The following is a 27,659-nucleotide window of genomic DNA, read 5'->3' as shown; positions in this document are numbered from 1 at the left end:
TTCTACTCCAAGAAGGATTGCACAAAACAATTTCGGTTCCAACTCCCGAAAGAACAATTCGGTTGGAAACCTTTTGTACGGTTGGAAGGTAGGCTATTAAAGACCCACCCACGTTAGCCTTAACTTGCAAGCACAAGGTCAAGCTCGGATTTTCTGTTCAAACACACCCAAGGCAGTTTCGGATGTTTGTTCAAGACAATAGCAACTAGATGGAATCTCAACAACGTGACGCAATCAACCCTCCTCAGGCTCCCCCCCAATGGGTTACCCAAGATATTCCCTAGATAGAAGCAAAGACTCCAAGAAAGCCTTTCACCAATGCTCGAGAGTACAAGAAATTGTTCGCTAGACGGACGAAACAAATTTCCAAGAATCAAGAGGTTCAAGAAGTAGTGGACCGAAACTTTGAAATTTTTTTTTCCTTTTTGTAGTCTTGGATACAAGATGTAATCCGTGATTGATTTGGCAATAAACTTCGGACTTTCTTTCTTGTTTTTCGTTTCTTTTTTTTTTTTTTTACTTATACGACCAACACAACACAAGCTTGGCCGATTGGATTATTTTTCGGATTTGGTTCAGCCAATTCACACGCACAAGGAATCTTCAAGAACTTCGAGATCCTTCAAGAACTTTCAAGGAAGTTATCAAGAACTTCAAGAATTTCAAGATTGTGGTCAAGAAACTCAAGATTCTTGTAGGTTCTCTCAAGATTCACAAATACCAACAAGTTTCACCACAATTCAGATTCGAAAAACCAAGTAAACAAGTTGGATAACTCAAAACAATGATACCAGAAATTATGGACAGCAATAGACAAGCCAACGATGGAACACAAGACAGAATTTCAAGGCACTATGGACGGAACTAGAAAACGCACTTGGACAGATTTGTGGAGACAATTATGGGGAGATTCAAGACAACGAACCAACACAAGAACAGACAGAATATTGACGACTCGCGACAGGGTACAAACACGGACAGAAATTCGTCGCAACAAGGGAATAAACTCGGACAAATTTGACACATAAGTAAAATCCAACTACGGCCCGATTGCAAAACACAATGATTGAACACAAAACGGACAGAAATTGACGACGCCAATGGCAAAACAACTTCGGACAGATTTGTGAACAACGAAGAAACAACTAGCGATGCAACAAACAAACAAACAAGACAGCGGAAAAATAGGAACCCTAAAACGAACTAGACAAGAACAAGTAAGAGGATATAACGACTTGATACCTCAACCAGCTCTGAAGCCAACTGATACGTTCCTCGGTCAACTCGTTCCGAGACACGTAGCACGATTGCCCAAGGACCTAGAGGGATACTCAACCGTTTGGATTACGGAACCTAGAACCAAGAGGGACGACTCAACTCGATTCAAGGCGGTAGAACGGCGACTCCAATTGAGGTGGTTACTCAAGTAGATAGGCCGGATGAACAACCAAGGACGTCACGCGTGATTGCTCAAATAACCCTTGCCAAGCAAGTAGGAATGTACTCTCGAAATTGTAAGAGAACAAATTGAAATTTTATTATCAAAAGTGTCTAACCTTTGCTGGTACAAAAGGCGCCTTTTTATAGGCTAGAAACCTTTGTGGTCAAGGATTGGCGGCCCACCAACCTAAACTAGAAAAGGAGCTCGATCCACTCTTGAACATGAGTGGGCCGATTGTTTGACTCCAATAACTAATAAACTATTAATTAAAACACGACTAACAAACCAACTAACAACTAATGACTCGATAATGATCAAAACCAACTAACAACTCATACGACTAACAATGCGAACATTCCTAGTGCTCGGCCCAAGTAGCTAAGGCCGCGCTTGATGCTTCCTTGATTTGGATCAATGTGTAGATGCCTTGATTAGCAACTTCCAAGCCTTCAATGTTCCTATGGAAGCCTTGAGTCAAGGCCGCCATCCGTGCACACATCAGTCCCCTCCACTTGAGAAGGATTTGTCCTCAAATCTGGATGGAAATGAATGATACTAGCAAGAGTTGGAGTATGAAACCTCAAATCTAATGCCACCACACATATTGGCCCTCTTAGATTGAATGATACTTGCATACGTCATGATTATTATAATGCGGTGCACATGTCTCTTGGTCAGTTTGAAAATGCTCACAGCCAGCCAAGAAAAACTCATGGCTTTACTCCAATGACTCCTCGAAGATAACGCATATAGCTTCGGTTACATCTTTTTGGATCCTCCAAAATGCAACTGATATAATAAAGAACACTTTGAACACGTTCAACTGCATTAGACTGATCATCACTTGGAACACTTGTTGCAAAAGGGTAAGAAGGCATAGGACAAGATTCAAGCGCAAGAACGCCCTTTGAAACTCCATTACTCCTCCCAACAAGCAAAACAGACTCATGGGTGAAGTTAAATACCAATGGATCGTAAAGGGATGCAACACTTAAGAGGCAAACTTCATGAAGATTCTGATATTCACCAATGGAGTTAGGGATGGAACATGCCATGATCAACTCATTCTCTCCTTGCTTAACCCGCGACAAAGCAACTACTCTCGAAGGCAATGCCCTATCGAGTTCATCAACATTCAAGAGTACATGTTTGCAAATCATGAGTAATACAGGCTGATCAGAATTCACACACTTCCTAACTTCCTTAGCCTTGATTATCATGTTTTGCTTCCTAGTGCTTGATTTAATCAGTGTATGACCCTTGGCCGAATGCTCATTTGTGGAAGTGGAGCAATTTCCAGATTCGGCCGTCTTTTGTTTCCTCTTTTGTCGGTCTAAGTCACATTCTCGTTCCATTGTGCAAGAGAGTGTACTTATTAGATCTACCATCAAAAGTGACATGCTTATCAAATTGCCAGGGTCTTCCTAAAATTACATGGGTAGCATGCATGGGGACAACATCACAAACAACTTCGTCAATGTAGTTGCCAATGGAGAAAGGAAGACGTACCTGTTTGTAGACACGTACTTCACCATCTTCGCTTAGACATTGTAGTCGGTAAGGGTGTGGATGTCTAGTCGTTGGAAGTCCCAAGCTCTCTACCATGAGCAAACTTGCTACATTGGTGCAACTCCTACCATCAATGATGAGACTGCACACTTTGTCACTTATTTTACATCGAGTGTAAAACAAGTTCTCTCGTTGCAATTGCTCATCTTCTTTGACACGGGCGGTTAGCACTCGTCGTGCCACCAAGCAACCAATTTCTCTTTGAGTAGGAGAGCACTCTTCCTCGGCCGAGTCATTCTCCAAGCAGTTATCCTTGGAGAAGGTCGGCATCTCCTCACAATCATCATCATCAGATACGACTTCTCCATTGTGAGTTATGAGCGTGACCCTTTGATTCGAACATTGAGATTGGATATGTCCGAATCCTTGGCATTTGAAGTACTTAATGTCCCTACTCCTAGGCTTAGGAATCTCTTGAGCCGACTTTGAAGTTGACCTAGTTGTATCAACAAACTTGTTAGCGGTAGAATTGGAATTTCAGTTAGGAAGGTTACCTTGTGTTCGGCTAGAAGTGGTTGGTATAGCCGATTGTCCAACTTCATGTGATGTTCTTCTCGGCTGGTTTCCCTTCCATACATTCGGATTTGAGGTTTGGTGGGGTCGGCCACCTCTCCTCAGTTTCCTTCCCCTTTCGGCCTTGATGAAGGTCACTCATATCCAAATAATGTTGAAGCTCCAAGGCCTCCTGAAGTTCAGGGTTTAAACCACGAAGAAATCTTGCCATCGTGACCTCACTATCTTCTTGGATATTAGCCCTCATCATGGCCGAAATCTCCTTGTAATAGTCCTCCACACTCATGTTGCCTTGAGTGAGGGTTTGCAGTTTTGAATGGAGATCGCGGTTGTAGTAGCTTGAAACAAACCTCTTACGCATCATGGCCTTGAGTTCACGCCAAGTTCGGACTTGTGGTTCACCGTTTCTCCTCCTTCCAGTCCGTACTTGATCCCACCAAACGAGTGCGTAGTCGGTGAACTCAACAGTGGCGATCTTCACCTTTTGTTCCTCGCTATAGTCATAGCAATCGAAGACCATCTCGATTCGGACTTCCCATTCCGAGTACGCCTCAGGGTCACTTCTACCTTGGAAGGTGGGAATTTTGATTTTAAGTCCCTTAAGTGCATCCTTGGTAGTGTCCCTTTTAGGCCTCTCGGCTCTCTCTTCATCCTCACTTGCCGAATAATCCTCATAATTTGCCCCTTTTGTACCATGGTGGTTTCGGGTGTGAGATCTGGATCGAGAGCCCCTCGTAAAGCTCTTGGAGAGTTCATCAAATCGGTTGTGCATTTCCTCCATTTGTTGCTCACTAATCCGCTTTAGTTCGGATTTCATAGCGTTGAACATCGACGTGTAGTCGGCGGTTTGGTTAGTTTGCTCCATGTCTTTCGTTTTGCCTGTAACGTTAGTGACCAAGCAAATAATACAAATAGAACCTCACTTCACTCGCTAAGTGTTTCACTCACACGTGTTTTCACTCCAAAGCACTCGAATGACCTTACCAAACTTCCTTACCTTGCCGGTTTGAGTAGTTTGAGAAATGCCGCACAAGGTCCTCAATTTGTTCACCAAACTTCCCACAAGAGTAACCAAGAGCAAGACACAATTTTGGAAGCAATGTGGACGCGATAGAGGGTAGTTTGGACTGTTTCCTAGGGCAGACAGATTAGGAAAGTGTGCGAAAATGGAAAAGGAAACAAGCAAACCCTAGTTTCCTAATTTGAGTGGACTTATCCAAGTGGAATTAGGAGAGTTATGTCCACTTAGTTTCCTAATTGAATTTGGAAACAAGTTAGTTGTTGGAAACCTTTTCTTCTTGTAACAACTTTTAGGAACTTCCAATTTCTACTCCAAGAAGGATTGCACAAAACAATTTCGGTTCCAACTCCCGAAAGAACAATTCGGTTGGAAACCTTTTGTACGGTTGGAAGGTAGGCTATTAAAGACCCACCCACGTTAGCCTTAACTTGCAAGCACAAGGTCAAGCTCGGATTTTCTGTTCAAACACACCCAAGGCAGTTTCGGATGTTTGTTCAAGACAATAGCAACTAGATGGAATCTCAACAACGTGACGCAATCAACCCTCCTCAGGCTCCCCCCCAATGGGTTACCCAAGATATTCCCTAGATAGAAGCAAAGACTCCAAGAAAGCCTTTCACCAATGCTCGAGAGTACAAGAAATTGTTCGCTAGACGGACGAAACAAATTTCCAAGAATCAAGAGGTTCAAGAAGTAGTGGACCGAAACTTTGAAATTTTTTTTTCCTTTTTGTAGTCTTGGATACAAGATGTAATCCGTGATTGATTTGGCAATAAACTTCGGACTTTCTTTCTTGTTTTTCGTTTCTTTTTTTTTTTTTTTACTTATACGACCAACACAACACAAGCTTGGCCGATTGGATTATTTTTCGGATTTGGTTCAGCCAATTCACACGCACAAGGAATCTTCAAGAACTTCGAGATCCTTCAAGAACTTTCAAGGAAGTTATCAAGAACTTCAAGAATTTCAAGATTGTGGTCAAGAAACTCAAGATTCTTGTAGGTTCTCTCAAGATTCACAAATACCAACAAGTTTCACCACAATTCAGATTCGAAAAACCAAGTAAACAAGTTGGATAACTCAAAACAATGATACCAGAAATTATGGACAGCAATAGACAAGCCAACGATGGAACACAAGACAGAATTTCAAGGCACTATGGACGGAACTAGAAAACGCACTTGGACAGATTTGTGGAGACAATTATGGGGAGATTCAAGACAACGAACCAACACAAGAACAGACAGAATATTGACGACTCGCGACAGGGTACAAACACGGACAGAAATTCGTCGCAACAAGGGAATAAACTCGGACAAATTTGACACATAAGTAAAATCCAACTACGGCCCGATTGCAAAACACAATGATTGAACACAAAACGGACAGAAATTGACGACGCCAATGGCAAAACAACTTCGGACAGATTTGTGAACAACGAAGAAACAACTAGCGATGCAACAAACAAACAAACAAGACAGCGGAAAAATAGGAACCCTAAAACGAACTAGACAAGAACAAGTAAGAGGATATAACGACTTGATACCTCAACCAGCTCTGAAGCCAACTGATACGTTCCTCGGTCAACTCGTTCCGAGACACGTAGCACGATTGCCCAAGGACCTAGAGGGATACTCAACCGTTTGGATTACGGAACCTAGAACCAAGAGGGACGACTCAACTCGATTCAAGGCGGTAGAACGGCGACTCCAATTGAGGTGGTTACTCAAGTAGATAGGCCGGATGAACAACCAAGGACGTCACGCGTGATTGCTCAAATAACCCTTGCCAAGCAAGTAGGAATGTACTCTCGAAATTGTAAGAGAACAAATTGAAATTTTATTATCAAAAGTGTCTAACCTTTGCTGGTACAAAAGGCGCCTTTTTATAGGCTAGAAACCTTTGTGGTCAAGGATTGGCGGCCCACCAACCTAAACTAGAAAAGGAGCTCGATCCACTCTTGAACATGAGTGGGCCGATTGTTTGACTCCAATAACTAATAAACTATTAATTAAAACACGACTAACAAACCAACTAACAACTAATGACTCGATAATGATCAAAACCAACTAACAACTCATACGACTAACAATGCGAACATTCCTAGTGCTCGGCCCAAGTAGCTAAGGCCGCGCTTGATGCTTCCTTGATTTGGATCAATGTGTAGATGCCTTGATTAGCAACTTCCAAGCCTTCAATGTTCCTATGGAAGCCTTGAGTCAAGGCCGCCATCCGTGCACACATCAGTCCCCTCCACTTGAGAAGGATTTGTCCTCAAATCTGGATGGAAATGAATGATACTAGCAAGAGTTGGAGTATGAAACCTCAAATCTAATGCCACCACACATATTGGCCCTCTTAGATTGAATGATACTTGCATACGTCATGATTATTATAATGCGGTGCACATGTCTCTTGGTCAGTTTGAAAATGCTCACAGCCAGCCAAGAAAAACTCATGGCTTTACTCCAATGACTCCTCGAAGATAACGCATATAGCTTCGGTTACATCTTTTTGGATCCTCCAAAATGCAACTGATATAATAAAGAACACTTTGAACACGTTCAACTGCATTAGACTGATCATCACTTGGAACACTTGTTGCAAAAGGGTAAGAAGGCATAGGACAAGATTCAAGCGCAAGAACGCCCTTTGAAACTCCATTACTCCTCCCAACAAGCAAAACAGACTCATGGGTGAAGTTAAATACCAATGGATCGTAAAGGGATGCAACACTTAAGAGGCAAACTTCATGAAGATTCTGATATTCACCAATGGAGTTAGGGATGGAACATGCCATGATCAACTCATTCTCTCCTTGCTTAACCCGCGACAAAGCAACTACTCTCGAAGGCAATGCCCTATCGAGTTCATCAACATTCAAGAGTACATGTTTGCAAATCATGAGTAATACAGGCTGATCAGAATTCACACACTTCCTAACTTCCTTAGCCTTGATTATCATGTTTTGCTTCCTAGTGCTTGATTTAATCAGTGTATGACCCTTGGCCGAATGCTCATTTGTGGAAGTGGAGCAATTTCCAGATTCGGCCGTCTTTTGTTTCCTCTTTTGTCGGTCTAAGTCACATTCTCGTTCCATTGTGCAAGAGAGTGTACTTATTAGATCTACCATCAAAAGTGACATGCTTATCAAATTGCCAGGGTCTTCCTAAAATTACATGGGTAGCATGCATGGGGACAACATCACAAACAACTTCGTCAATGTAGTTGCCAATGGAGAAAGGAAGACGTACCTGTTTGTAGACACGTACTTCACCATCTTCGCTTAGACATTGTAGTCGGTAAGGGTGTGGATGTCTAGTCGTTGGAAGTCCCAAGCTCTCTACCATGAGCAAACTTGCTACATTGGTGCAACTCCTACCATCAATGATGAGACTGCACACTTTGTCACTTATTTTACATCGAGTGTAAAACAAGTTCTCTCGTTGCAATTGCTCATCTTCTTTGACACGGGCGGTTAGCACTCGTCGTGCCACCAAGCAACCAATTTCTCTTTGAGTAGGAGAGCACTCTTCCTCGGCCGAGTCATTCTCCAAGCAGTTATCCTTGGAGAAGGTCGGCATCTCCTCACAATCATCATCATCAGATACGACTTCTCCATTGTGAGTTATGAGCGTGACCCTTTGATTCGAACATTGAGATTGGATATGTCCGAATCCTTGGCATTTGAAGTACTTAATGTCCCTACTCCTAGGCTTAGGAATCTCTTGAGCCGACTTTGAAGTTGACCTAGTTGTATCAACAAACTTGTTAGCGGTAGAATTGGAATTTCAGTTAGGAAGGTTACCTTGTGTTCGGCTAGAAGTGGTTGGTATAGCCGATTGTCCAACTTCATGTGATGTTCTTCTCGGCTGGTTTCCCTTCCATACATTCGGATTTGAGGTTTGGTGGGGTCGGCCACCTCTCCTCAGTTTCCTTCCCCTTTCGGCCTTGATGAAGGTCACTCATATCCAAATAATGTTGAAGCTCCAAGGCCTCCTGAAGTTCAGGGTTTAAACCACGAAGAAATCTTGCCATCGTGACCTCACTATCTTCTTGGATATTAGCCCTCATCATGGCCGAAATCTCCTTGTAATAGTCCTCCACACTCATGTTGCCTTGAGTGAGGGTTTGCAGTTTTGAATGGAGATCGCGGTTGTAGTAGCTTGAAACAAACCTCTTACGCATCATGGCCTTGAGTTCACGCCAAGTTCGGACTTGTGGTTCACCGTTTCTCCTCCTTCCAGTCCGTACTTGATCCCACCAAACGAGTGCGTAGTCGGTGAACTCAACAGTGGCGATCTTCACCTTTTGTTCCTCGCTATAGTCATAGCAATCGAAGACCATCTCGATTCGGACTTCCCATTCCGAGTACGCCTCAGGGTCACTTCTACCTTGGAAGGTGGGAATTTTGATTTTAAGTCCCTTAAGTGCATCCTTGGTAGTGTCCCTTTTAGGCCTCTCGGCTCTCTCTTCATCCTCACTTGCCGAATAATCCTCATAATTTGCCCCTTTTGTACCATGGTGGTTTCGGGTGTGAGATCTGGATCGAGAGCCCCTCGTAAAGCTCTTGGAGAGTTCATCAAATCGGTTGTGCATTTCCTCCATTTGTTGCTCACTAATCCGCTTTAGTTCGGATTTCATAGCGTTGAACATCGACGTGTAGTCGGCGGTTTGGTTAGTTTGCTCCATGTCTTTCGTTTTGCCTGTAACGTTAGTGACCAAGCAAATAATACAAATAGAACCTCACTTCACTCGCTAAGTGTTTCACTCACACGTGTTTTCACTCCAAAGCACTCGAATGACCTTACCAAACTTCCTTACCTTGCCGGTTTGAGTAGTTTGAGAAATGCCGCACAAGGTCCTCAATTTGTTCACCAAACTTCCCACAAGAGTAACCAAGAGCAAGACACAATTTTGGAAGCAATGTGGACGCGATAGAGGGTAGTTTGGACTGTTTCCTAGGGCAGACAGATTAGGAAAGTGTGCGAAAATGGAAAAGGAAACAAGCAAACCCTAGTTTCCTAATTTGAGTGGACTTATCCAAGTGGAATTAGGAGAGTTATGTCCACTTAGTTTCCTAATTGAATTTGGAAACAAGTTAGTTGTTGGAAACCTTTTCTTCTTGTAACAACTTTTAGGAACTTCCAATTTCTACTCCAAGAAGGATTGCACAAAACAATTTCGGTTCCAACTCCCGAAAGAACAATTCGGTTGGAAACCTTTTGTACGGTTGGAAGGTAGGCTATTAAAGACCCACCCACGTTAGCCTTAACTTGCAAGCACAAGGTCAAGCTCGGATTTTCTGTTCAAACACACCCAAGGCAGTTTCGGATGTTTGTTCAAGACAATAGCAACTAGATGGAATCTCAACAACGTGACGCAATCAACCCTCCTCAGGCTCCCCCCCAATGGGTTACCCAAGATATTCCCTAGATAGAAGCAAAGACTCCAAGAAAGCCTTTCACCAATGCTCGAGAGTACAAGAAATTGTTCGCTAGACGGACGAAACAAATTTCCAAGAATCAAGAGGTTCAAGAAGTAGTGGACCGAAACTTTGAAATTTTTTTTTCCTTTTTGTAGTCTTGGATACAAGATGTAATCCGTGATTGATTTGGCAATAAACTTCGGACTTTCTTTCTTGTTTTTCGTTTCTTTTTTTTTTTTTTTACTTATACGACCAACACAACACAAGCTTGGCCGATTGGATTATTTTTCGGATTTGGTTCAGCCAATTCACACGCACAAGGAATCTTCAAGAACTTCGAGATCCTTCAAGAACTTTCAAGGAAGTTATCAAGAACTTCAAGAATTTCAAGATTGTGGTCAAGAAACTCAAGATTCTTGTAGGTTCTCTCAAGATTCACAAATACCAACAAGTTTCACCACAATTCAGATTCGAAAAACCAAGTAAACAAGTTGGATAACTCAAAACAATGATACCAGAAATTATGGACAGCAATAGACAAGCCAACGATGGAACACAAGACAGAATTTCAAGGCACTATGGACGGAACTAGAAAACGCACTTGGACAGATTTGTGGAGACAATTATGGGGAGATTCAAGACAACGAACCAACACAAGAACAGACAGAATATTGACGACTCGCGACAGGGTACAAACACGGACAGAAATTCGGCGCAACAAGGGAATAAACTCGGACAAATTTGACACATAAGTAAAATCCAACTACGGCCCGATTGCAAAACACAATGATTGAACACAAAACGGACAGAAATTGACGACGCCAATGGCAAAACAACTTCGGACAGATTTGTGAACAACGAAGAAACAACTAGCGATGCAACAAACAAACAAGACAGCGGAAAAATAGGAACCCTAAAACGAACTAGACAAGAACAAGTAAGAGGATATAACGACTTGATACCTCAACCAGCTCTGAAGCCAACTGATACGTTCCTCGGTCAACTCGTTCCGAGACACGTAGCACGATTGCCCAAGGACCTAGAGGGATACTCAACCGTTTGGATTACGGAACCTAGAACCAAGAGGGACGACTCAACTCGATTCAAGGCGGTAGAACGGCGACTCCAATTGAGGTGGTTACTCAAGTAGATAGGCCGGATGAACAACCAAGGACGTCACGCGTGATTGCTCAAATAACCCTTGCCAAGCAAGTAGGAATGTACTCTCGAAATTGTAAGAGAACAAATTGAAATTTTATTATCAAAAGTGTCTAACCTTTGCTGGTACAAAAGGCGCCTTTTTATAGGCTAGAAACCTTTGTGGTCAAGGATTGGCGGCCCACCAACCTAAACTAGAAAAGGAGCTCGATCCACTCTTGAACATGAGTGGGCCGATTGTTTGACTCCAATAACTAATAAACTATTAATTAAAACACGACTAACAAACCAACTAACAACTAATGACTCGATAATGATCAAAACCAACTAACAACTCATACGACTAACAATGCGAACATTCCTAGTGCTCGGCCCATTCTTGGCCTTGTATCTCATGAACAAGTCCTTGGAGTTCCTCCCTCATCTTGTTAGCTCGTGCTCGAGTTACGGGTCCTAGGGGAACTCGAATAGTTCGCAATGGTGTCTCTTGGTTCGTATCATCCCCCTCCTCTTCAAAAGGATTTGTCCTCAAATCAGCTTCATCATCTGCAAGAAAAGGAGATAGATCAGAGACATTGAATGTAGCGCTCACATTGTACTCACCGGGTAGGTCCAGTTTGTAAGCATTGTCATTGATGCGCTTGATGACTTGGAACGGCCCATCTCCTCGGGGAAGTAATTTATTGCGCCTTTGGACTGGGAACCTTTCCTTGCGTAGATGTAACCACACCCAGTCACCAGGTTCAAACACAACGCGTTGGCGTCCCTTGTTAACCCGTTGAGCAACTTGGTCCATCCTTCGCTCAATGTTTAGGCGTACCTGCTCGTGTAATTTCTTGACAAAATCTGCTCGTTTAGCACCATCCATGTTAATGTGCTCAGAAGAAGGTAAAGGTGATAAGTCTAGTGGTGTTAAAGGGTTAAAACCATAGACTATTTCAAATGGTGAAAAATGAGTAGAACTATGCACCGTGCGATTGTATGCAAACTCAACATGGGGTAAACATTCTTCCTAGGTTCTAATGTTTTTTCTAATGATGGCACGCAAGAGTGTAGATAGTGTACGATTGACAACCTCAGTTTGGCCATCAGTTTGTGGGTGACTAGTAGTAGAAAATAGCAATTTGGTACCCAATTTTCCCCATAAAGTTTTCCAAAAGTAACTCAAAAATTTGACATCCCTATCAGAGACAATTGTCCTAGGCATGCCATGCAATCTAATGATTTCTTTGAAAAACAAATCAGCAATGTGCGATGCATCATCTGTTTTGTGACATGGTATAAAATGTGCCATTTTTGAAAATCTGTCAACAATAACAAAGATGCTATCATTTCCCCTCTTTGACCTAGGCAACGCTAAAACAAAATCCATGGAAATGTCGGTCCAAGGTTCCTTAGGTACAGGTAAAGGACTATAAAGGCCATAGGGTTGAAGTTTAGACTTAGCTTTGTGGCAAGTAATGCATTTAGCCACCATTCGCTCCACATCTCGTTTCATCCTTGGCCAATGGAAGTGCTCTTGAAGGATAGCTAAGGTTTTAGCTACGCCAAAGTGTCCCATCAAGCCACCTCCGTGTGCTTCCCTTGAGTTGCTTGCACCAAGTTGAGTGAGCAAAGAGTACCGACGTGATAATGCATCAGCAACAACATTAGTTTTCCCCACTTTGTACTCACCCACCGTGCTTGGAGTAGGCCATTCTCGAATTGCTTTAACCTTCTCCTCGTCCACTTTGATTCCCTGTTTACTCACAACAAAGCCTAGGAAGACAAGTTGATCAGTACAAAAGGAGCACTTCTTAAGGTTAGCATAGAGCTTTTCCCTTTGAAGTACATCAAGAACAAGCTTCACATGTTCAACATGCTCATCTAAGCTCCTACTATAAATCAGGATATCGTCAAAATATACAACTACAAATTTTCCAAGGAATGGACGAAGTACGTGGTTCATCAACCTCATGAACGTACTAGGTGCATTAGTTAGTCCAAATGGCATAACTAACCACTCGTACAAGCCATGTTTGGTTTTAAAGGCCGTTTTCCATTCATCCCCCTCTTTCATCCTAATTTGATGATAACCGCTTTTTAGATCAATTTTAGTGAAAATCACAGCACCATATAGCTCATCTAACATATCATCAAGTCTAGGAATAGGGTGACGATATTTTACCGTTATTGCATTAACGGCCCTACAGTCAGTGCACATTCGCCAACTTCCATCCTTTTTAGGCACCAAGATGACGGGAACCGCACATGGGCTCAAGCTTTCTCGTGCCCATCCCTTTGTTAGAAGCTCTTCGATTTGGCGTTGGAGCTCCTTTGTCTCATCTGGACCCATTTTGTAGGCTGGTCTGTTAGGAAGTGGGGCACCTGGAACCAAGTCAATTTGATGCTCAATTCCCCTTATTGGTGGTAGTCCATTTGGAATCTCATCGGGGAAGACATCCTCATATTCCTGCAAAAGAGAGACAATACTAGATGGTAGAGTGTTAGTAAGATCACTTGTGACAACCAACACCTCTTTGCACAAAAGTACAAAGATGGGTGTATTAACACTCAAAGCTTTTCTTACTATATTGGCTTTTATCAATAGATTTTGCCTTTTTTCTCTCTTTTCAATTTTGGCCGGCTCACCATATGTCTTTTTCCTCTCAATTTTCTCGGCCTTATCATTTTCTGTTGAGCTCTCGGCTTTTTCTATTTTTTTCTTCTCATTCTCAAGCTCATTCTCCTTGATCAGGCTTTTTTGATCTTCATGAACTTGGATAGGAGTGAGTGGCACAAGCACAATCCTCTTCTCGCCTTGCTTGAAGGAGTATTTATTGGTAATGCCATCGAATGTAACTCCCTTGTCGAATTGCCATGGCCTCCCCAATAGTATGTGACATGCTTGCATAGGGACCACGTCGCATAACACCACGTCCTCATACTTTCCAATTCGGAAAGGTACTTGGACTTGCTTGGTCACACGAACATCCCCACTATCGTTCAACCATTGCAAACGATAAGGTGTTGGATGTCGTAGAGTGGGTAGTGCTAGTTTCTCCACCATCAAGGCACTAGCGACGTTAGCACAACTACCTCCATCTATGATCAAACTACATACCTTGCCTTTGATATAACAACGGGTGTAGAAAATGTTCTCTCTTTATGCATGGTCGGCGGCTTTCACTTGGGTTGCTAAGGCTCGTCTGACAACGAGTCCAACTCGTTCATTGACGGGCAATGCTTCCTCTTCTTCCTCAAGGGATGGCAACTCCTCCTTCTCATCTTCATCATCGGTGAGAAACTCACCATTGGGTAAGATGATCATAGCGCGTTGGTTCGGGCATTGGCTAGCAATATGCCCTCGGCCTTGGCATTTGAAGCATCTAGTATCTCGATTTCGCCCCATGCTCGACTCAATGGCAGTCTTTGGTGTTGCCTTAGACTCCCACTTAGTCATATCCGGCCTCGGTCTTGAAGGGATGGAATTACTCGGCCCTTTATCCTCTTTCTTTGGTGGTGTAGTTCGGAGATAAGAGGGTGAAAAGTTGGAGTAACTCCGAGTCGAACCCCTCCTCTTAATCCTCCTTTCAATCTTGATGGCCTTTTCCACCAGATCCCCAAGTTCCACATAGTGGTGTAACTCCACTTGATCAGCGATTTCGGGCCTTAATCCGTTCAAGAAGCGTGCCATTGTTGCTTCTCGATCCTCCATGATGTCTGACCGTAGCATGAGTATTTCCATTTCCTTGTGATAGTCCTCGACACTTCGTGCTCCTTGGTTGAGGGTTTGAAGCTTTTGATACAAGTCACGGTAGTAGTGACTTGGCACGAAACGCTTCCTCATTAGTCGTCTTAGCTCCGTCCAAGTTTGTATGGTAGGTTCAAGACTCCTCCTTCGACTAGTGGAGAGTTGATCCCACCACACAACGGCGTAGTCGGTGAATTCGACCACGACCAACTTGACCTTTTGCTCCTCCGAGTAAGTATTGCAATCGAAGACAAGTTCAATCCGCTTCTCCCACTCTAAGTAGGCATCGGGGTCTGATCGTCCTTGGAAGGGTGGAATTTTCATCTTTATGCCCGGAATGTGGTCATTTGAAGGCCTAGCGTCACGCTTAGACCTACTTTGCTTATGCTCATAGTTGTTGTCTGAGTTAGAGTCGCTAGACTCATGTGCATAAGCCTTTCCACGGTTGCCTTTGGAGCTTCCATGAGACAACTCTAAGCTGTCAATGCGTTGGTGCATCAGTTCAAGTTTTTGGTCCATCATGCGTCCCAATTCGCCTTTGATTGCTTCTGTGAAAAGTTTAAGATCAAAAGCTTGGGAGCTTGCTCCCCCCTCGTTAGCCATGATGAAGTATAGGGTAAAAAATAACAATGGAAAGAAGTAAAGTTTATCTCGCACACTTCCTCACGTGTTTACTCTCGCTCTCGTGTTTGAACACTCTAATGAACTCACCAAGGTATTTTCAAGGCTCCTCGGTCAACTCCTCGAAGAAGTTAGAACTCATTCTAGTGTGGATCGACTTACCAACCAGGGTCACAAGATTGTAGCACTTTGAACGAAAAAAGAACAAAAGATGAAGGGACTGACCACGACTCAATGAATGACTCAAAGTTGAATTTTAAGGATCCTAGACAAAACTCTACCCAAAACTGGAATTTTGAGCTGCTGGTTGCTGCATTTCTGGGCAGTGTTTTGGTAGATAAATGGACACTTAGAGGATTCAGAATGACACTTAAAACTGACCTAATGATGCATAAAAATTTCCAGAATTAATGATTGGACAGAAATTCCCCAATGGTTGCAAAGATGGAATTCGAATGGAAGATGAATTTGTGTTGCGGTAGGACTGTTTTGGAAACCCAAGGCTGACTTTTCTTCCTTTGTTTTTGTTTTATAATCAGCCAAGAAGAGTCAAATTTCGTGGCTAAAATGTTCTTAGTCAAGAAAGAAGATTGTTGTGGTGAAGACAAGGATTTTGGCAGCTGGAATTTTGCAGCCTTGTTGTTTACCAAGATTTGGTTCCCAAAACCCAGAAACTTCAAGATTCTTTCAAGAATTCAAGATGTTAATTTCCAGAATTCAAGAAACACGAAATTGAAGATGATTTCCTCCCCAAACAATCCAAGATTTCACGATTTGATCAAGACAGATTTTGGTTGTCTTCAAGAATCCCAACTAAAGTTCCAAGAACTTCAAGATTGTGGTTTTAAACAATTAGGAACTTCAAGAAACCCAAGTTTTGATCAAGACAGATTTCCAGGAATTTTTGTAAGGTTAGCCAGCTATTTTTTTTTTTTTTTTTGTATGTAAACAAGAACACAAGGTAATAACTAGATAGGACTTCTAAAACCCTTGCTACAAACTGATTTTTTTCGGATGAACAATAACCTCGAATGATCAAATAGAACAAAAGACTGGAATTGAATGGATATAACAGGATAGAAACAAGACACAAACACAAACAAAGAATCAAGAATAAGACACAAAAAAAAAGGCTGGACTAAACAAGGCTAACCACAGCAATTAACAACAACTAGACGCAAGTTTATGATGCAACAAATCTGGAAAAATAACGCAAGAACACGATGCAACAAATCTGGAAATTGCGGATAGCAAACTTAGAACACGAAAACAGAATTTTGGACAACTTGACTCGAAAGGAAATAAATAAAGGGATATAACGTGATACCTCTTAACTGGCTCTGATTACCAACTGATACGAACGTCGCCAACCTTGTGACGAAACCCGTAAAAGATTAGTTTCAGGATCGACAAGAGGACACCAAGTTTGGAGCGGATGACCTTAACCCGTTAATCACGTGGTTAACGAACCTTGGTATAATGGTAGAAGACGCCACAACCTAGTGTGATTCTAGATTGATAAGTCACGAACACCTAGAGAAATTCTAAGGTATTCAAGAAGCCTTGGAGAAACCAAGAAAACTCTCAAAATCTGATTTATTGATTGAATGCCTAAAACCATTGGAAGTGTGGACTATTTATAGCCTTACATAGAGATGAACAACTAAATGTGGAACTAGTCTAGAGTTGTGGTCTTGACTAAGACTAACAATTGCAGGCTTGACTATTTCCATAAGACTAAGAATTGTGGGCTTGACCAAACCTTATGAGGTCATCCCTTAGGTAAACAACCTTATGAGGTCATCCCTTAGGTAAACAACCTTATGAGGTCATCGCTTAGGTAAATAACCTTATGAGGTCATCGCTTAGGTAATTAAAGCAAGACTATGGACCATTAAGCCCTTATTACAATGACTTAACTAAAACAGCAAATGTGACTAGAAAAGGGTCACACATGGTTCTCTTTGACGTGAACTACATGGATGACTTTCATTCCTTCATGCTCAAGACTCTCAATGACCTTGGGGACAATTTCTTGGCCTTGTATCTCATGAACAAGTCCTTGGAGTTCCTCCCTCATCTTGTTAGCTCGTGCTCGAGTTACGGGTCCTAGGGGAACTCGAATAGTTCGCAATGGTGTCTCTTGGTTCGTATCAACATGCCATGATCAACTCATTCTCTCCTTGCTTAACCCGCGACAAAGCAACTACTCTCGAAGGCAATGCCCTATCGAGTTCATCAACATTCAAGAGTACATGTTTGCAAATCATGAGTAATACAGGCTGATCAGAATTCACACACTTCCTAACTTCCTTAGCCTTGATTATCATGTTTTGCTTCCTAGTGCTTGATTTAATCAGTGTATGACCCTTGGCCGAATGCTCATTTGTGGAAGTGGAGCAATTTCCAGATTCGGCCGTCTTTTGTTTCCTCTTTTGTCGGTCTAAGTCACATTCTCGTTCCATTGTGCAAGAGAGTGTACTTATTAGATCTACCATCAAAAGTGACATGCTTATCAAATTGCCAGGGTCTTCCTAAAATTACATGGGTAGCATGCATGGGGACAACATCACAAACAACTTCGTCAATGTAGTTGCCAATGGAGAAAGGAAGACGTACCTGTTTGTAGACACGTACTTCACCATCTTCGCTTAGCCATTGTAGTCGGTACGGGTGTGGATGTCTAGTCGTTGGAAGTCCCAAGCTCTCTACCATGAGCAAACTTGCTACATTGGTGCAACTCCTACCATCAATGATGAGACTGCACACTTTGTCACTTATTTTACATCGAGTGTAAAACAAGTTCTCTCGTTGCAATTGCTCATCTTCTTTGACTCGGGCGGTTAGCACTCGTCGTGCCACCAAGCACACCAATTTCTCTTTGAGTAGGAGAGCACTCTTCCTCGGCCGAGTCATTCTCCAAGCAGTTATCCTTGGAGAAGGTCGGCATCTCCTCACAATCATCATCATCAGATACGACTTCTCCATTGTGAGTTATGAGCGTGACCCTTTGATTCGAACATTGAGATTGGATATGTCCGAATCCTTGGCATTTGAAGTACTTAATGTCCCTACTCCTAGGCTTAGGAATCTCTTGAGCCGACTTTGAAGTTGACCTAGTTGTATCAACAAACTTGTTAGCGGTAGAATTGGAATTTCAGTTAGGAAGGTTACCTTGTGTTCGGCTAGAAGTGGTTGGTATAGCCGATTGTCCAACTTCATGTGATGTTCTTCTCGGCTGGTTTCCCTTCCATACATTCGGATTTGAGGTTTGGTGGGGTCGGCCACCTCTCCTCAGTTTCCTTCCCCTTTCGGCCTTGATGAAGGTCACTCATATCCAAATAATGTTGAAGCTCCAAGGCCTCTTGAAGTTCAGGGTTTAAACCACGAAGAAATCTTGCCATCGTGACCTCACTATCTTCTTGGATATTAGCCCTCATCATGGCCGAAATCTCCTTGTAATAGTCCTCCACACTCATGTTGCCTTGAGTGAGGGTTTGCAGTTTTGAATGGAGATCGCGGTTGTAGTAGCTTGAAACAAACCTCTTACGCATCATGGCCTTGAGTTCACGCCAAGTTCGGACTTGTGGTTCACCGTTTCTCCTCCTTCCAGTCCGTACTTGATCCCACCAAACGAGTGCGTAGTCGGTGAACTCAACAGTGGCGATCTTCACCTTTGTTCCTCGCTATAGTCATAGCAATCGAAGACCATCTCGATTCGGACTTCCCATTCCGAGTACGCCTCAGGGTCACTTCTACCTTGGAAGATGGGAATTTTGATTTTAAGTCCCTTAAGTGCATCCTTGGTAGTGTCCCTTTTAGGCCTCTCGGCTCTCTCTTCATCCTCACTTGCCGAATAATCCTCATAATTTGCCCCTTTTGTACCATGGTGGTTTCGCGTGTGAGATCTGGATCGAGAGCCCCTCGTGAAGCTCTTGGAGAGTTCATCAAATCGGTTGTGCATTTCCTCCATTTGTTGCTCACTAATCCGCTTTAGTTCGGATTTCATAGCGTTGAACATCGACGTGTAGTCGGTGGTTTGGTTAGTTTGCTCCATGTCTTTCGTTTTGCCCTGTAACGTTAGTGACCAAGCAAATAATACAAATAGAACCTCACTTCACTCGCTAAGTGTTTCACTCACACGTGTTTTCACTCCAAAGCACTCGAATGACCTTACCAAACTTCCTTACCTTGCCGGTTTGAGTAGTTTGAGAAATGCCGCACAAGGTCCTCAATTTGTTCACCAAACTTCCCACAAGAGTAACCAAGAGCAAGACACAATTTTGGAAGCAATGTGGACGCGATAGAGGGTAGTTTGGACTGTTTCCTAGGGCAGACAGATTAGGAAAGTGTGCGAAAATGGAAAAGGAAACAAGCAAACCCTAGTTTCCTAATTTGAGTGGACTTATCCAAGTGGAATTAGGAGAGTTATGTCCACTTAGTTTCCTAATTGAATTTGGAAACAAGTTAGTTGTTGGAAACCTTTTAGAAAACCTTTTCTTCTTGTAACAACTTTTAGGAACTTCCAATTTCTACTCCAAGAAGGATTGCACAAAACAATTTCGGTTCCAACTCCCGAAAGAACAATTCGGTTGGAAACCTTTTGTACGGTTGGAAGGTAGGCTATTAAAGACCCACCCACGTTAGCCTTAACTTGCAAGCACAAGGTCAAGCTCGGATTTTCTGTTCAAACACACCCAAGGCAGTTTCGGATGTTTGTTCAAGACAATAGCAACTAGATGGAATCTCAACAACGTGACGCAATCAACCCTCCTCAGGCTCCCCCCAAATGGGTTACCCAAGATATTCCCTAGATAGAAGCAAAGACTCCAAGAAAGCCTTTCACCAATGCTCGAGAGTACAAGAAATTGTTCGCTAGACGGACGAAACAAATTTCCAAGAATCAAGAGGTTCAAGAAGTAGTGGACCGAAACTTTGAATTTTTTTTTTCCTTTTTGTAGTCTTGGATACAAGATGTAATCCGTGATTGATTTGGCAATAAACTTCGGACTTTCTTTCTTGTTTTTCGTTTCTTTTTTCTTTTTGACTTATACGACCAACACAACACAAGCTTGGCCGATTGGATTATTTTTCGGATTTGGTTCAGCCAATTCACACGCACAAGGAATCTTCAAGAACTTCGAGATCCTTCAAGAACTTTCAAGGAAGTTATCAAGAACTTCAAGAATTTCAAGATTGTGGTCAAGAAACTCAAGATTCTTGTAGGTTCTCTCAAGATTCACAAATACCAACAAGTTTCACCACAATTCAGATTTGAAAAACCAAGTAAACAAGTTGGATAACTCAAAACAATGATACCATAAATTATGGACAGCAATAGACAAGCCAACGATGGAACACAAGACAGAATTTCAAGGCACTATGGACGGAACTAGAAAACGCACTTGGACAGATTTGTGGAGACAATTATGGGGAGATTCAAGACAATGAACCAACACAAGAACAGACAGAATATTGACGACTCGCGACAGGGTACAAACACGGACAGAAATTCGGCGCAACAAGGGAATAAACTCGGACAAATTTGACACATAAGTAAAATCCAACTACGGCCCGATTGCAAAACACAATGATTGAACACAAAACGGACATAAATTGACGACGCCAATGGCAAAACAACTTCGGACAGATTTGTGAACAACGAAGAAACAACTAGCGATGCAACAAACAAACAAGACAGCGGAAAAATAGGAACCCTAAAACGAACTAGACAAGAACAAGTAAGAGGATATAACGACTTGATACCTCAACCAGCTCTGAAGCCAACTGATACGTTCCTCGGTCAACTCGTTCCGAGACACGTAGCACGATTGCCCAAGGACCTAGAGGGATACTCAACCGTTTGGATTACGGAACCTAGAACCAAGAGGGACGACTCAACTCGATTCAAGGCGGTAGAACGGCGACTCCAATTGAGGTGGTTACTCAAGTAGATAGGCCGGATGAACAACCAAGGACGTCACGCGTGATTGCTCAAATAACCCTTGCCAAGCAAGTAGGAATGTACTCTCGAAATTGTAAGAGAACAAATTGAAATTTTATTATCAAAAGTGTCTAACCTTTGCTGGTACAAAAGGCGCCTTTTTATAGGCTAGAAACCTTTGTGGTCAAGGATTGGCGGCCCACCAACCTAAACTAGAAAAGGAGCTCGATCCACTCTTGAACATGAGTGGGCCGATTGTTTGACTCCAATAACTAATAAACTATTAATTAAAACACGACTAACAAACCAACTAACAACTAATGACTCGATAATGATCAAAACCAACTAACAACTCATACGACTAACAATGCTAACATTCCTAGTGCTCGGCCCAAGTAGCTAAGGCCGCGCTTGATGTTTCCTTGACTTGGATCAATGTGTAGATGCCTTGATTAGCAACTTCCAAGCCTTCAATGTTCCTATGGAAGCCTCGAGTCAAGGCCGCCATCCGTGCACACATCAGTCCCCTCCACTTGAGAAGGATTTGTCCTCAAATCTGGATGGAAATGAATGATACTAGCAAGAGTTGGAGTATGAAACCTCAAATCTAATGCCACCACATATTGGCCCTCTTAGATTGAATGATACTTGCATACGTCATGATTATTATAATGCGGTGCACATGTCTCTTGGTCAGTTTGAAAATGCTCACAGCCAGCCAAGAAAAACTCATGGCTTTACTCCAATGACTCCTCGAAGATAACGCATATAGCTTCGGTTACATCTTTTTGGATCCTCCAAAATGCAACTGATATAATGAAGAACACTTTGAACACGTTCAACTGCATTAGACTGATCATCACTTGGAACACTTGTTGCAAAAGGGTAAGAAGGCATAGGACAAGATTCAAGCGCAAGAACGCCCTTTGAAACTCCATTACTCCTCCCAACAAGCAAAACAGACTCATGGGTGAAGTTAAATACCAATGGATCGTAAAGGGATGCAACACTTAAGAGGCAAACTTCATGAAGATTCTGATATTCACCAATGGAGTTAGGGATGGAACATGCCATGATCAACTCATTCTCTCCTTGCTTAACCCGCGACAAAGCAACTACTCTCGAAGGCAATGCCCTATCGAGTTCATCAACATTCAAGAGTACATGTTTGCAAATCATGAGTAATACAGGCTGATCAGAATTAACAAATTTCCTAACTTCCTTAGCCTTGATTATCATGTTTTGCTTCCTAGTGCTTGATTTAATCAGTGTATGACCCTTGGCCGAATGCTCATTTGTGGAAGTGGAGCAATTTCCAGATTCGGCCGTCTTTTGTTTCCTCTTTTGTCGGTCTAAGTCACATTCTCGTTCCATTGTGCAAGAGAGTGTACTTATTAGATCTACCATCAAAAGTGACATGCTTATCAAATTGCCAGGGTCTTCCTAAAATTACATGGGTAGCATGCATGGGGACAACATCACAAACAACTTCGTCAATGTAGTTGCCAATGGAGAAAGGAAGACGTACCTGTTTGTAGACACGTACTTCACCATCTTTGCTTAGCCATTGTAGTCGGTACGGGTGTGGATGTCTAGTCGTTGGAAGTCCCAAGCTCTCTACCATGAGCAAACTTGCTACATTGGTGCAACTCCTACCATCAATGATGAGACTGCACACTTTGTCACTTATTTTACATCGAGTGTAAAACAAGTTCTCTCGTTGCAATTGCTCATCTTCTTTGACTCGGGCGGTTAGCACTCGTCGTGCCACCAAGCAACCAATTTCTCTTTGAGTAGGAGAGCACTCTTCCTCGGCCGAGTCATTCTCCAAGCAGTTATCCTTGGAGAAGGTCGGCATCTCCTCACAATCATCATCATCAGATACGACTTCTCCATTGTGAGTTATGAGCGTGACCCTTTGATTCGAACATTGAGATTGGATATGTCCGAATCCTTGGCATTTGAAGTACTTAATGTCCCTACTCCTAGGCTTAGGAATCTCTTGAGCCGACTTTGAAGTTGACCTAGTTGTATCAACAAACTTGTTAGCGGTAGAATTGGAATTTCAGTTAGGAAGGTTACCTTGTGTTCGGCTAGAAGTGGTTGGTATAGCCGATTGTCCAACTTCATGTGATGTTCTTCTCGGCTGGTTTCCCTTCCATACATTCGGATTTGAGGTTTGGTGGGGTCGGCCACCTCTCCTCAGTTTCCTTCCCCTTTCGGCCTTGATGAAGGTCACTCATATCCAAATAATGTTGAAGCTCCAAGGCCTCTTGAAGTTCAGGGTTTAAACCACGAAGAAATCTTGCCATCGTGACCTCACTATCTTCTTGGATATTAGCCCTCATCATGGCCGAAATCTCCTTGTAATAGTCCTCCACACTCATGTTGCCTTGAGTGAGGGTTTGCAGTTTTGAATGGAGATCGCGGTTGTAGTAGCTTGAAACAAACCTCTTACGCATCATGGCCTTGAGTTCACGCCAAGTTCGGACTTGTGGTTCACCGTTTCTCCTCCTTCCAGTCCGTACTTGATCCCACCAAACGAGTGCGTAGTCGGTGAACTCAACAGTGGCGATCTTCACCTTTTGTTCCTCGCTATAGTCATAGCAATCGAAGACCATCTCGATTCGGACTTCCCATTCCGAGTACGCCTCAGGGTCACTTCTACCTTGGAAGGTGGGAATTTTGATTTTAAGTCCCTTAAGTGCATCCTTGGTAGTGTCCCTTTTAGGCCTCTCGGCTCTCTCTTCATCCTCACTTGCCGAATAATCCTCACAATTTGCCCCTTTTGTACCATGGTGGTTTCGGGTGTGAGATCTGGATCGAGAGCCCCTCGTGAAGCTCTTGGAGAGTTCATCAAATCGGTTGTGCATTTCCTCCATTTGTTGCTCACTAATCCGCTTTAGTTCGGATTTCATAGCGTTGAACATCGACGTGTAGTCGGCGGTTTGGTTAGTTTGCTCCATGTCTTTCGTTTTGCCCTGTAACGTTAGTGACCAAGCAAATAATACAAATAGAACCTCACTTCACTCGCTAAGTGTTTCACTCACACGTGTTTTCACTCCAAAGCACTCGAATGACCTTACCAAACTTCCTTACCTTGCCGGTTTGAGTAGTTTGAGAAATGCCGCACAAGGTCCTCAATTTGTTCACCAAACTTCCCACAAGAGTAACCAAGAGCAAGACACAATTTTGGAAGCAATGTGGACGCGATAGAGGGTAGTTTGGACTGTTTCCTAGGGCAGACAGATTAGGAAAGTGTGCGAAAATGGAAAAGGAAACAAGCAAACCCTAGTTTCCTAATTTGAGTGGACTTATCCAAGTGGAATTAGGAGAGTTATGTCCACTTAGTTTCCTAATTGAATTTGGAAACAAGTTAGTTGTTGGAAACCTTTTAGAAAACCTTTTCTTCTTGTAACAACTTTTAGGAACTTCCAATTTCTACTCCAAGAAGGATTGCACAAAACAATTTCGGTTCCAACTCCCGAAAGAACAATTCGGTTGGAAACCTTTTGTACGGTTGGAAGGTAGGCTATTAAAGACCCACCCACGTTAGCCTTAACTTGCAAGCACAAGGTCAAGCTCGGATTTTCTGTTCAAACACACCCAAGGCAGTTTCGGATGTTTGTTCAAGACAATAGCAACTAGATGGAATCTCAACAACGTGACGCAATCAACCCTCCTCAGGCTCCCCCCCCAATGGGTTACCCAAGATATTCCCTAGATAGAAGCAAAGACTCCAAGAAAGCCTTTCACCAATGCTCGAGAGTACAAGAAATTGTTCGCTAGACGGACGAAACAAATTTCCAAGAATCAAGAGGTTCAAGAACTTCAAGAAGTAGTAGTGGACCGAAACTTTTGAAATTTTTTTTTCCTTTTTGTAGTCTTGGATACAAGATGTAATCCGTGATTGATTTGGCAATAAACTTCGGACTTTCTTTCTTGTTTTTCGTTTCTTTTTTTTTTGACTTATACGACCAACACAACACAAGCTTGGCCGATTGGATTATTTTTCGGATTTGGTTCAGCCAATTCACACGCACAAGGAATCTTCAAGAACTTCGAGATCCTTCAAGAACTTTCAAGGAAGTTATCAAGAACTTCAAGAATTTCAAGATTGTGGTCAAGAAACTCAAGATTCTTGTAGGTTCTCTCAAGATTCACAAATACCAACAAGTTTCACCACAATTCAGATTTGAAAAACCAAGTAAACAAGTTGGATAACTCAAAACAATGATACCATAAATTATGGACAGCAATAGACAAGCCAACGATGGAACACAAGACAGAATTTCAAGGCACTATGGACGGAACTAGAAAACGCACTTGGACAGATTTGTGGAGACAATTATGGGGAGATTCAAGACAATGAACCAACACAAGAACAGACAGAATATTGACGACTCGCGACAGGGTACAAACACGGACAGAAATTCGGCGCAACAAGGGAATAAACTCGGACAAATTTGACACATAAGTAAAATCCAACTACGGCCCGATTGCAAAACACAATGATTGAACACAAAACGGACAGAAATTGACGACGCCAATGGCAAAACAACTTCGGACAGATTTGTGAACAACGAAGAAACAACTAGCGATGCAACAAACAAACAAGACAGCGGAAAAATAGGAACCCTAAAACGAACTAGACAAGAACAAGTAAGAGGATATAACGACTTGATACCTCAACCAGCTCTGAAGCCAACTGATACGTTCCTCGATCAACTCGTTCCGAGACACGTAGCACGATTGCCCAAGGACCTAGAAGGATACTCAACCGTTTGGATTACCGAACCTAGAACCAAGAGGGACGACTCAACTCGATTCAAGGCGGTAGAACGGCGACTCCAATTGAGGTGGTTACTCAAGTAGATAGGCCGGATGAACAACCAAGGACGTCACGCGTGATTGCTCAAATAACCCTTGCCAAGCAAGTAGGAATGTACTCTCGAAATTGTAAGAGAACAAATTGAAATTTTATTATCAAAAGTGTCTAACCTTTGCTGGTACAAAAGGCGCCTTTTTATAGGCTAGAAACCTTTGTGGTCAAGGATTGGCGGCCCACCAACCTAAACTAGAAAAGGAGCTCGATCCACTCTTGAACATGAGTGGGCCGATTGTTTGACTCCAATAACTAATAAACTATTAATTAAAACACGACTAACAAACCAACTAACAACTAATGACTCGATAATGATCAAAACCAACTAACAACTCATACGACTAACAATGCTAACATTCCTAGTGCTCGGCCCAAGTAGCTAAGGCCGCGCTTGATGTTTCCTTGACTTGGATCAATGTGTAGATGCCTTGATTAGCAACTTCCAAGCCTTCAATGTTCCTATGGAAGCCTCGAGTCAAGGCCGCCATCCGTGCACACATCAGTCCCCTCCACTTGAGAAGGATTTGTCCTCAAATCTGGATGGAAATGAATGATACTAGCAAGAGTTGGAGTATGAAACCTCAAATCTAATGCCACCACATATTGGCCCTCTTAGATTGAATGATACTTGCATACGTCATGATTATTATAATGCGGTGCACATGTCTCTTGGTCAGTTTGAAAATGCTCACAGCCAGCCAAGAAAAACTCATGGCTTTACTCCAATGACTCCTCGAAGATAACGCATATAGCTTCGGTTACATCTTTTTGGATCCTCCAAAATGCAACTGATATAATGAAGAACACTTTGAACACGTTCAACTGCATTAGACTGATCATCACTTGGAACACTTGTTGCAAAAGGGTAAGAAGGCATAGGACAAGATTCAAGCGCAAGAACGCCCTTTGAAACTCCATTACTCCTCCCAACAAGCAAAACAGACTCATGGGTGAAGTTAAATACCAATGGATCGTAAAGGGATGCAACACTTAAGAGGCAAACTTCATGAAGATTCTGATATTCACCAATGGAGTTAGGGATGGAACATGCCATGATCAACTCATTCTCCCCTTGCTTAACCCGCGACAAAGCAACTACTCTCGAAGGCAATGCCCTATCGAGTTCATCAACATTCAAGAGTACATGTTTGCAAATCATGAGTAATACAGGCTGATCAGAATTCACACACTTCCTAACTTCCTTAGCCTTGATTATCATGTTTTGCTTCCTAGTGCTTGATTTAATCAGTGTATGTGTGACGACCCCACCTCCCCCTAAGGCGTACCAGAGGGTTCGGCGGGCCGCCTGCCCAGCTCTCGCCGGGACTCAGTCGTTCGCTACAGTC

The sequence above is a fragment of the Coffea arabica genome, chromosome 2e (genome assembly GCF_036785885.1).
Source record: "Coffea arabica cultivar ET-39 chromosome 2e, Coffea Arabica ET-39 HiFi, whole genome shotgun sequence".
Taxonomy (NCBI): Eukaryota; Viridiplantae; Streptophyta; class Magnoliopsida; order Gentianales; family Rubiaceae; genus Coffea; species Coffea arabica.
This window is presented reverse-complemented; position numbering follows the sequence as displayed.